Genomic DNA, 11,731 nt, shown 5'->3' with positions numbered 1-11,731 from the left:
TTCAAGCCCTGCATCAGGTTCTGTGCTGCCAGCTCAGAGCCTGGAGCCTTCTGTGCCTCCCTCTCTCTGCCCCTCTGCCATTCATGCTCTCTCTCTCTCTCTGTCAAAAATAAATAAACGTTAAAAAAAACTTGCATGTGTAGTTATTGAACCAAAAATGACCATATCAAAACTGCTAAAACCAAAAAACGTTATTTCTAGTTACTCAAAAGAAACTACTTAATGATAAGGGTCATTCATCTAAGGTACACATCCTTTAATACCATGACCCTGGCCTATCTAGTCTGGAGGATTTTAAAGATCTGATGCTTTAAAGTAACAGCCTGGTGGAGTCCTAGAAGCTGGTCTGAAACACAGGACTTGTATCCACATGTCCTTTGCTCATTCTTAAGGGTATCCCAACTTCCATTCTTCGTGTCTCAGAGCATGGGACAAGGAACCACATGTGTTCTTATAGTCTGTTGGATCCAATATCTGAAATACCCAAATTCCTAGAATACTGGACAAATTTCAAAGGAAAGACATCACCCTAGGGAAATTTAGGGAGTAGTAAAGGCTGCTTTACAGTTTTTGAGGTGATAAAAAGGACTCTACCTATATCTTCTTCCCTTAGCACTAGACAGCCACTGACTTATTAGGATGGACAATGAATTTCAAAACCATTAAAGCACTAATGGTTGGTCACACTGAACAGAACAATAAAATCTCCTACTTCTCTAGCAAATACTGTTAAAATGAAATAACAAGCCCTGCTAAAGGAAATTCAAGTAATGTCTACCTTGAGTGAACTTAGGCATTGGAGATGCTGGGGCCACCTATGTTGTTCTTTGTCTCCTCCTTGTGGCCACTCATAAACATTACAACTCCTTGCTATCAACAGTATTGTTCCCATAGTGGCAAACTCGGACCGTGCCTTCATTTTAGTTTACGAGTTTATCCACGTGGCTCTTCCCATAAAATTGCTAGTCAAATGCTCTTCACTTCTTTTTTTCTAATTTTTTTTAACATTTATTCATCTTTGAGAGACAGAGACAGAGCATGAGCAGGGAAGGAGCAGAGAGAGGGAGACACGGAATCCCAAGCAGGCTCCAGGCTCTGAGCTGTCAAGCACAGAGCCCGACACGGGGCTTGAATTCATGAACTATGAGATCATGACCTGAGCCGAAGTCGGACGCTCAACCAACTGAGCCACCCAGGCCCCCCAGTATGGTCTTCACTTCTTAAAAAATATTCTAAGTGAATTTTTTAAAGCAAAGAAATATGACTTTTAGAAGAGGACAAATACACAAATTCCCTGAAGGGGTAATTTAAACCTACCATCCAAATCTTTCTTTAAGGTCTCAAAGAGCTTGTCTTTATTACAAAGGCAAACATCTCACCAAAGACACTGTGGCTTTTGATCTTTCACTAGAGATACACAGAAGAGGCCAAGTCTCACTTGTACTATCCATGAACAATCTCCCAAATCAATTTGCTCTACTCAAATAGAAACAAATTCATCTACTGTTTACCTAATAATATTGTTAATGTGGATTTAGAATCTTGGCATACAACAGAATCACTGCCTTTATTAATTACACATGTGAAATTTTAGTTGATACCTCTTATTAAGTGTGTAACTTTCACTTGGTTTATACCACATGAACTATACACTTGGTGTAAGAAAAAAAAAAATCTACTCACAGAAGGACATCAAGTGTTACAAACTACTTATCGAAAATTGAGTAATGGTAGGATACCAGCCATGAGATGGTTAAGGCTAGTAAGAGCTCTGCCCAAAATAAAAACGTAAAAAGCATATTAGGAAATAAAATAAAATTCAATTTACCAGGGATTTCACCCATACCTGCGTCAATGATCACCTTACCAAATGGGACCCATGATCAGGGAATTGTGACTACCCTGAAGAACAGTATCTCAGACCTCAGGGGTCTTTTCTCCTTTTGGATCTCTGTTCTCAAACTTCCTGTCAAGGACTCTGGCCCTGCTGCAGGACTAGAAAATGAGGGCTCTGAAATCAGCAACTATGTCAGGCCCCAAGATCTTGAAAGACTGCAGAATTAAATACACACAGAGAATTTCTGCATCATCTCCAATAACCTGGCTGTGGTCAAGCCCTGGGGCATGGGACAACTGGTATACTGGATCCAAAGTAATAGAGAACAAACGAATCTGAAACCAGTTGGCCAAATATACAGATAAAAGTAAAATTTCAGAGGCACCTGGGTGACTCAGTCGGTTAAATGTACAACTTTAGCTCAGGTCATGAACCTCACAGTTCGTGAGTTCAAGCCCCGCATCAGGCTCTGTGCTGACAGCTCAGAGCCTAGAGCCTGCTTCGGATTCTGTGTCTTCCTCTCTCTCTCTGCCCCTCCCCTCACTCACTCTTTCTCTCTCTCTTACTCTCTCTCAAAAATAAATAAAAACATTAAAAAATGTTTTTGAAGAGTAAAGTTTTAGTCTCACATGTTTATGCCAACTAAATGTGTGTGTGTGTGTGTGTGTGTGTGTGTGTGTGTGTGTGTTGTGTGTGTCCACGTAGTATTTAAGACTCTAAGCAGAATTATGCAGTGGTTACCTTAATTAGAGTGGGTGTTCTATTGGGACCTCAAGCTACTCCTATAGTAGCAGGAAACTGGTTTATGAATGTGATACATGGTTGCCCTTAAAAGGATTTAAGCTAATGTATCCCTTGAATTATATCCACATCCTATATTCAGCTAAGAAAAACAGATATTGTTGAGGGATATTCTACCCTACTTTTCTTTGCCTTTACTTGAAGCAAGACTCCTTGGTGTAGGCAGTTCTCAATTGAACATAATAAGTGATTTAAATTAACATGACTAGGGTATTATGATTTTCTATCAAAAATATTCCATCCTCTTGGACCCCTCCAGAAATAAGGAGATTCTGCAGTAGGTGTTGGAACATTGTCTTAAAGTTTTTAAAGATCAAATTAAAAGGTAACATGGAAATTATCTGAATCTGTGCAAAGGCCAGACAATCTGAAGGAAGAAGCAGTAAGTTACAACTCAGAAACAGGCGGAACTTTGAACTTTACTGGCCATAATTCATTTCTTAAAACATAGACTTTAAAACTGGGGGTTGGGGAATATTTTTAAGAACACTGTTGGAGGGGACCAAGATGGCAGAAAAGCATAGAAATTTTTTGTGTCTCTCGTCCCTGAAATGCAGCTAGATCAACATCAAACCAACCTGCACACCTAGAAAATTGATCTGAGGATTAACTCAACAATCTGCATGACTTGAACCACAGAACTCATACGTGATGCAGAGAGGTGAACTTGGGGAGAGAGAAGCCAGGGAAGGTAGGGAGCTGTTTTTGCTTTCAGAGAGAGAACAGAGACAGAGGGGAGAGTACAGGAAATGCACTGCCCCTGAAAGCAGCTGGAGAGAAAGAGAAAGACTGGAAGCACCCATAAGGGAATTAAAAAGAAAGGGAGAAAAGAGTGGAAAACTTTCCTAACCTGGGGAAAGACACAAACATCAAAATCCAGGAAGCACAGAGAACTCCCATTAGATTCAACAAAAACCAACTATCAACAAGGCATATCATAGTTCAATTCACAAAATATACAGACAAGGAAAGAATCATGAAAGCAACAAGAGAAAAAAGCCCTTAATCTATAAGGGAAGACGGATCAGGTTCGCAGTAGACCAATACACAGAAACTTGGCAGGCCAGAAAGGAGTGGCAGGATATATTCAATGTGCTGAATCGGAAAAATATGCAGCCAAGAATTCTTTATCCAGCAAGGTTGTCATTCAAAATAGAAGGACAGATAAACAGTATCCCAGACAAACAAAAACTAAAGGAGTTTGTGACCACTAAACCAGCCCTGCAAGAAATTTTAAGGGGGACACGCTGAGGGGAGAAAAGATGAAACAAAACAAAAAAGACCAAAATCAACAAAGACTAGAAAGGACCAGAGAACACCACCAGAAACTCCAACTCTACTGGCAACACAATGGCAGTAAATTCTTATCTTTCAGTACTCACTCGAAATGTCAATGGACTAAAGGCTCTAATTAAAAGGCACAGGGTAACAGAATGGATATGAAAACAAGATCCATCTGCATGCTGTTTACAAAAGATCCATTTTAGACCTAAAGACACCTTCAGATTGAAAGTAAAGGGATGGAGAACTATGTATCATGCTAATGGATGTCAAAAGAAAGCCAGAGTAGCCATACTTATATCAGACAATCTAGATTTTAAAATAAAGATAGTAACAAGAGATAAAGAAGGGCATTATACCATAATTAAGGGGTTTATCCACCAAGAGGACCTAACAATTGTAAACATCCATATGGAAGTACCCAAATATATAAATCAATTAATCACAAACATATAGAAACTCATTGATAATACCATAATAGTAGGAGCCTTCAACACCCCACTTACAGCAATGGACAGATCATCTAAACAGAAAATCAACAAGGAAACCATGGCTTTGAATGACACACTGAACCAGATGGACTTAACAGATATATTCAGAACATTTCATACCAAAACATCATAATACACATTCTTCTCAAGTGCACATGGAACATTCTCCAGAACAGATCACATACTGGGACACAAATCAGCCCTCAACAAGTACAAAAAGATAGAGATCATACCATGCATATTTTCAAACCACAATGCTATGGAACTCGAAATCAACCACAAGAAAAAATTTGGAAAGACAACAAACAAATACTTGGAGACTAAAGAACATCTTACTAAATAATGAATGGGTAAACCAAGAAATTAAAGAGGAAATTAAAAATTACATGGAAGCCAATGAAAATGATAACACCACAGCAAAGAACCTCTGGGACAGGGCAAAGGTGGTCAAAAGAGGGAAGTATATAGCAATCCAGGGTTTCCTAAAGAAGGAGGAAAGGTCTCTGATACACAACCTAACCTCACACCTTAAATAGCTGGAAAAAGAACAGCAAATAAAGTCCAAACCAGAAGACAGGAAATAATAAAGATTAGAGTAGAAATCAATAATACCAAAATCAAAAAACAGTAGAACAGATCAATGAAACCAGGAGCTGGTTCTTTGAAATTATTAACAAAACTGATAAACCCCTAGCCAGTTTGAGCAAAAAGAAAAAGGAAAGGACCCAAATAAACAAAATCAAGAATGAAAGAGGAGAGATCACAACCAATACTGCAGAAACACAAACAATAATAGAATATTATGAGCAATTATATGCAAATAAAATGGGCAATCTGGAAGAAAGGGACAAATTCCTAGAAACAGATTAACTACCAAAACTGAAACAAGAAGAAATAGAAAATTTGAACAGACCCATAACCAGTAAGAAAATCAAATTAGAAATAAAAACTCTCCCAAAAAACAAGAATTCAGGGCCGGATGGCTTTCCAGGGGAATTCTATCAAACATTTAAAGAAGAGTTAACACCAATTCTTTTGAAGCTATTCCAAAAAATATAAATGGAAGGAAAACTTCCAAACTCACTTACAAAGCCAGCATTACCTTGATTCCAAAACCAAAGATCCCGCTTAAAAGGAGTTTCCCTAATGAACATGGACGCAAAAATCCTCAACAAGATACTAGTCAACCAGATCCAACAATACATTAAAAAAATTATTCACCACGACCAAGCAGGATTTATACCTGGGATGCAGGGCTGCTTCAATATCTGAAAATAATCAATGTGATACATCACAGCAATAAAAGAAAGGACAAGAACCACATGATCCTCTCAATAGATACAGAGAAAGCAGTTGACAAAATACAGCATCCTTTCTTGATAAAAGCCCTCAAGAAAGTAGGGATAGAAGGATCATACCTCAAGATCATAAAAGCTATAACTGAAATACCCACCACTAATATCATCCTCAATGGGGAAAAACTGAGAGCTTTCCCCCTAAGGTCAGGAACATGACAGGGATGTCCAGTCTATCCAGTTATTCAACATAGTATGGAAGTCCTAGCCTCAGCAATCAGCCAACACAAAGGAATAAAAGGCATCCATATCAGTAAGAAGGAAGTCAAACTTTCACTCTTTGCAGATGACATGATACTCTATATGGAAAACCCAAAAGATTCCACCAAAAAACTGTTAGAACTGATCCATGAATTCAGCGAAGTTGCAGGATATCAAATCAAAGCACACAAATCGGTAGATTTCTATCCACCAATAATGAAGCAACAGAAAGAGAAATCAAGAATTTACAACTGCATCATTTACAACTGCATCAAAACCCACAAAATACCTAGGAATAAACCTAACCAAAGAGGTGAAAAATCTATATACTGAAAACTATAGAAAGCTTATCAAAGAAATCAAAGAGGACACAAAGAAATGAAAAACCATTCTGTGTTCCTGGATAGGAAGAACAAATATTGTTAAAATGTCAATACTACCCAAACCAATCTGCATATTCAATGCAATCCCTATCAAAATAACACCAGCATTCTTCACAGAGCTAGAACAAACAGTCCTAAAATTTGTATGGAACCAGAAAAGACCCCGAATAGCCAAAGCAATCCTGAAAAAGAACACGAAGCCTGGAGGCATCACAATCCCGGACTTCAAGATGTATTACAAAGATATAATCATCAAGACAGTATGGTACTGCCACAAGAACAGACACATAGAGATGGTTGTAACTGAAAAGAGAACCCAGAAGTGAACCCACAAACATATGACCAACTAATCTTTGACAAAGCAGGAAAGAATATCCAATGGAATAAAGACAGTCTCTTCAGCAAGTGGTGCTGGGAAAACTGGACAACGACATGCAGAAGAATGAACCTGGGTCACTTTCTTACACCACACACAAAAATAAACTCAAAATGGATGAAAGACCTCAATGTAAGACAGGAAGCCATCAAAATATTCAAGGAGAAAACAGGCAACAACCTCTTTGACCTCAGCCACAGCAACTTCCTACTCAACATGTCTCCGGGGGCAAGGGAAACAAAAGCAAAAATGAACTACTGGGACCTCATCAAAATAAAAAGCAAAGGAAACAATCAGCAAAACTAAAAGGCAACCAATGGAATGGGAGAAGATATTCGCAAATGACGTATCAGATAAAGGGTTAGTATCCAAAATCTATAAAGAACTTACCAACTCAACACCCAAAAAACAAATAATCCAGTAAAGAAATGGGCAAAAGACATCCAGGTGGCTAACAGACACATGAAAAAATGCTCAACATCCCTCATCATCAGGGAAATACAAACCAAAACCACAATGAGATACCACCTCACACCTGTCAGAATGGCTAACATTAACAACTCAGGCAACAACAGATGTTGGCAAGGATGTGGAGAAAGAGGATCTCTTTTGCATTGTTGGTGGGAATGCAAGCTGGTGCAGCCACTCTGGAAAACAGTATGGAGGTTCCTCAAAAAACTAAAAATAGAACTACCCTACAACCCAGCAACCGCAGTACTAAGTATTTATCCAAGAGATACAGGCATGCTGTTTTGAAGGAGCACATGCACCCCAATGTTTATAGCAGTGCCATCAACAATAGCCAAAGTATGGAAAGAGCCCAAATGTCCATCGATGGATGAATGGATAAAGAACATGTGGTATGTGTACACACACACACACACACACACACACACACACACACACACACACAATGGAGTATTACTCGGCAATCAAAAGGAATTAAATCTTGCCATTTGCAACAACGTGGATTGAACTGGAGGGTATTATGCCAAGCAAAATTAGTCAGAGAAAGACAAGTATCATATGACTTCATTCATATGTGGAATTTAAGATACAAAACAGATGAACATAAAGGAAGGGAAGCAAAAATAATATAAAAACAGGGAGGGGAACAAAACGTAAGAGACTTAAATACAGAGAACAAACTGGGGGTTGCTGGAGGAGTTTTGGATGGGGGATGAGCTAAATGGGCAAGGGGGAATAAGGAAGACACTTTTTGGGATTAGCACTGGGTGTTTTTTTTTTTTTTTTAATTTTTTTTTTCAACGTTTATTTATTTTGGGGACAGAGAGAGACAGAGCATGAACGGGGGAGGGGCAGAGAGAGAGGGAGACACAGAATCGGAGACAGGCTCCAGGCTCTGAGCCATCAGCCCAGAGCCTGACGCGGGGCTCGAACTCCCAGACCGCGAGATCGTGACCTGGCTGAAGTCGGACGCTTAACCGACTGCGCCACCCAGGCGCCCCAGCACTGGGTGTTTATATGTAGGGGATGAATCACTGGATTCTACTTCTGAAATCATCATTGCACTATATGCTAACTAACTTGAATGTGAATTAAAAAAATAAATTAAAAACAAATAAAAATAAATAAAATATGCACAACTCAACCTTACTAGATAAAAACAAGTTGTAGACAACAGCAAGTTAAATTTGGACCACTTTGAATATATGAGGAGATTCCATTGCTCCAGATCCTGTGGACACTTAATATCATTGGCTTTTTTTTCTCTTCCTTTTGGCCAAAATGATGGGTGCAGAATAGTATATTATTGTGGTTTTAATTTATGCTGTACTGATTACTAATGAGGTTAGGTAGCTTTGCATATATTAACTTGACATTTAGATTTTTTTTTATTCTTGGTGCATTTTTCTGTTGGATTTTCTGTATGTCATGATTATTCTGTTTATATAACCGTGGTTGGTTACATGTTTTCTGATAGCTTCTCCCACTCTGGGTTGCCCTTTGTTTCTTTTTCTTGTATCATTTGAGAAACATTACTTCTCCTGATAAACATTACAAGTCCAAGTTTTTAATCTTTTCCTTATGGGTAATGCTAATTGCATCTTGAGTAAAAATTACTTTGTTTACCCAAATTACAAGAAGATGCTTTTCTATACTATCTTCCAAGAGTTTTGCAATTTTCCTTTCAAGTGAAGATCTTTAAATAAGTTTTTTGTGTCATGTGAAGTAGGAATACAGTTTCAGTGTCTAAAAATATGGCTTCCCAGGGGCGCCTGGGTGGCGCAGTCGGTTAAGCGTCCGACTTCAGCCAGGTCATGATCTCGCGGTCCGTGAGTTCGAGCCCCGCATCAGGCTCTGGGCTGATGGCTCAGAGCCTGGAGCCTGTCTCCGATTCTGTGTCTCCCTCTCTCTCTGCCCCTCCCCCGTTCATGCTCTGTCTCTCTCTGTCCCAAAAATAAATAAACGTTGAAAAAAAATTTTTTTTAAAAATATGGCTTCCCAGTTATCGTAACACTGTTCATTGAAAAGTCTACTCCTTCCCCTCATCTGCAGGGCCAACTGCCCGTATATATGTGTGTCTTTTGGAAGCGCTCTGTTTTTTTCTATTGATTTATTTTTCTATCTCTCTGCCAATGGTTCAATAGTGTAAGATTTTTATATTTGTTTTTCTTTATTTTTCTTCCAGAACACTCAACTGTTCTTGGCTCTTTGTTGCTTATACTTAAATTTTAAAATCAGCTCATTGTGTTCCACCAAAACAAATAAGTGAACAACAATCACCACCACAAGCCCTGCTACAATTTGATTCTAAGTGATTTCTTTTTAAGTATAGATCAGTTTATGGGGAATTTATATCTTTTAAGAAATTAGTTTTTCAGTGTATGATCATATTTTACCTCTACACCTCTTTAGGTACCCCCCAATGATTCTCTGTCCACATTTCTTTTTTTCTTTTTATCATTTATTTATTTCGAGAGAGACAGGGAGAGGGAGCACAAGCAGGGGAGGGGCAGAGAACCAGGAAGAGAGAGAGAGAGAGAGTGAGCAAGAGAGAGAGAGAGAGAGAGAGAGAGAGAGAGAGAATCCCAAGCAGGCTCTGTGTTGTCAGCACACAGCCAGACTTGCAGCTCTATCTCACGAATCATGAGATCATAACTTGAGCCAAAATCAGGAGTTGGATGCTTAACTGACTGAGCTACCCAGGTGCCCCTGTTTACTTTCCTAGTTTTCCCACAAAGTTGTGGAACAGTTTCTAGATATGTTACTTCATTCTTGACTCCATATTTTTTTAATGCAAGTGGATTTTCCCATTATTCCAAATGAATAAAATATTCATTTCACACCTGGAATATTGCTAGTATATAGGAATGCAATTAATGTTTGTATGTTAACTTTAGCAATATCAAATAATAATATTTGTATGTTAACTCCAGCAATACTGATAAACCCCATAGCTTTCAAACTATGAGAATTTAAAAAAAAATCATGTTTATTCATTTATTTTGAGGGAGGGAAGAGGGGAGAGGGAGTGAGAGCAAGAGCAAGAGCGAGAGCAAGAGCGAGAGCAAGAGCGAGAGCAAGAGCGAGAGAGCGAGAGCGAGAGAGAGAGAGAGAATCCCAAGCAGGCTCCACACTGTCAGGCAGAGCCCAACATGGGGCTTAATCCCACAAACCTTGGAGACCATGACCTGAGCCGAAATCAAGAGTCAGACACTCAACCGACTGAGCCACCCAGGTGCCCCAAACTTTGGGAATCTTTAAATATTTTCCACCTACACACTCACATCAATTGTAAGTACAAAAGTTTTAAAAATTTATTTCCAGTCCTTCTTAACATTTACTCATTTCTTTATTATTTGTGTATTTTCACTTTAGCATTCTATGCTGGCAAGGACTTTTAATGTTGAATAAAAATGGTACCAGTGCACATCCTTATCTTATTCTGATCTCAAAGGGAAATGTTTGAATATTTCATCATGTAACTAATGTCTAACAATAGGTTTTATACATATCCATGATCAGTTTGGGAAAGTTCATTTTTATTCTTTATTTTCTAAGAGATTTTACTAAACTTTGAGTTTCATAAAAAGTATTTCTTCAACTGCCCAAATGGTTGCACACTTTTTCTTTTCTTGCCTGTAAACATAGGTGGGTTCATGAATTGAATTTCTCATGTTTAAACCAATATGGCGTCCTGGGATCAACATAACTAGTCACGTGCATTATGAAACATATAAGTTATTATTTGTAAGTATAATACTGTTCTTAGGATTCCCACATCTACATTTACAGGTTAGACTGGACTACAATTCTCCTTTTTACACGTGTTTGCCAAGTTTTCATATCAAAGTTACATCCTTCTTCACAAAGTTAGGTATTGAACATTTCCCTCTTTTGCTCTCTTTGGAAAGATTTCATAAGATTAAAATTATTTTTTGAAAGAACTCACTGGACACTGTGTCTGGCATTTTATTTATAAGAAATTTTTACCTACTGATAAAATTTCCTTGATGGTTACAGAATTATTAACTTCCTTCTCGATTCAGATTTGAAAGTGATGCTTTTCAATAATTTGTGTATCTAATTTTTCCAATGTGTTGGCTTCAAGGTTTTTAGAACATCCTTGTGTGATTATTCAATCTCTACATCGTCTGTCCTTTTTTTCCCCTTTTCATTTCTGATGTTATTATTTGTGTTTCTCTCACCTCTTTCGTCTTTGACCAGTGTCATAGGAGACTCATCTTTTCAGACTTTTGAGTTTGGCTATTTACACTTTTTTTCTTTTTAAATAATGTCTACTCTTAGTTTCATTATTTCCTTTTTTCTGCTTCTTGGCGGAGGCATTGTTTTGCTATCACTTTCTAACTTCTTAAGTAAATGTTTAGTTCAATTTATTTTCAGTCTTTCTTATACTAACGTTTAAGAACGTATATTTTTCAATGATCACTTTTCATTCCATCTTTCCGAAGCAGACAATTCATTCTCTCTGCCCTGTCTCCCTCTGCAACCAGTAGCAAAGTTTTGGCAAAAAGAACACA

This window comes from Lynx rufus, unplaced genomic scaffold, assembly GCF_022079265.1.
Source record: "Lynx rufus isolate CCGP_SWC_20201006 ecotype Redwood Valley unplaced genomic scaffold, mLynRuf1.p SCAF_4, whole genome shotgun sequence".
Lineage (NCBI taxonomy): Eukaryota > Metazoa > Chordata > Mammalia > Carnivora > Felidae > Lynx > Lynx rufus.
The sequence above is the reverse complement of the archived record's forward strand: the minus strand, read 5'-3'. Positions refer to the sequence as shown.